Below are 759 nucleotides of genomic sequence, written 5' to 3' on the forward strand. Positions count from 1 at the left end.
ATATATATATATATATATATATATATATATATATATATATATATATATGTATATGTATGTATGTATGTATGCTGCGGCTGCGACTATATCTCTTGATCAGTCAGAAAGAAGCTACTAGCTACTACCGCTTTTCACATTGGTCAAGAAATAATCGTAGCCGCAGTCGCGAGTCGCTAGTGTGATACGGTTATAACACGGGCGCCTGCACTTGCTCCGACGTCGGCGCGATGCGTAAAGAGAGGTGAATAACCGCGGCGAGAAAGTGGGCGGAGTATCTGCTTATCTGAGTTGCGTGATGGGGGGAAGGGGGGGAGGGCAATGAGCCGTACTACCGCGTGCCGTCGCGTACAGTAGTACGTGACTCTCCGGGAGAGAGAGAGAGAGAGAGAGAATGCCGCGCGCTTCGCATTCCTTTCACTCGTCGCGTCTTTTCCGCCGAATGATCTAGAACGCGGATCGATATAATTGTGAATAACTCCACTTGTAGACATCGTAGCGTCTTGAAACCAACGCCATTGCACGAGAAAAATTACCGCGCTTCCGGTGAACGTGAAATCGCCTTTCTGTGCCATAAGGATCGAACAGCGTAATTATGTAAGTACGAAAGACTTTGTGTTTTTGCGCCAAAGTTAACAATCTGCGATCGAATTGTTGAGATTTCTTTTTTCGTATTGTCTGTTGTTACGATGACAATTCATATAAGCTATATATATATATATATATATATATATATATATATATATATATATATATATATAT

The 759-nt window shown here is 41.8% G+C and overlaps 2 protein-coding genes across 9 annotated transcripts in view; one reads left to right on the top strand and one right to left on the bottom strand.

The window, feature by feature from the left end:
• The window catches only part of LOC116847073, a 280,111-nt gene extending 279,521 nt beyond the window's left edge, over window positions 1-590 (top strand). Inside the window, exon 5 of the transcript XR_004378655.1 lies at window positions 488-590. The gene's annotated coding sequence lies outside the window, so the exon portion shown is untranslated. The remainder of the gene's footprint in view (window positions 1-487) is intronic.
• LOC116847068 (glutamate receptor ionotropic, kainate 2) overlaps window positions 1-759 on the bottom strand; it is a 330,836-nt gene that overhangs the window by 127,006 nt on the left and 203,071 nt on the right. The gene's annotated exons all lie outside the window — the stretch shown is intronic.

Source organism: Odontomachus brunneus, unplaced genomic scaffold (assembly GCF_010583005.1).
Source record: "Odontomachus brunneus isolate Ranch 3 - 2012 unplaced genomic scaffold, Obru_v1 Obru_scaffold_073, whole genome shotgun sequence".
Taxonomy (NCBI): domain Eukaryota; kingdom Metazoa; phylum Arthropoda; class Insecta; order Hymenoptera; family Formicidae; genus Odontomachus; species Odontomachus brunneus.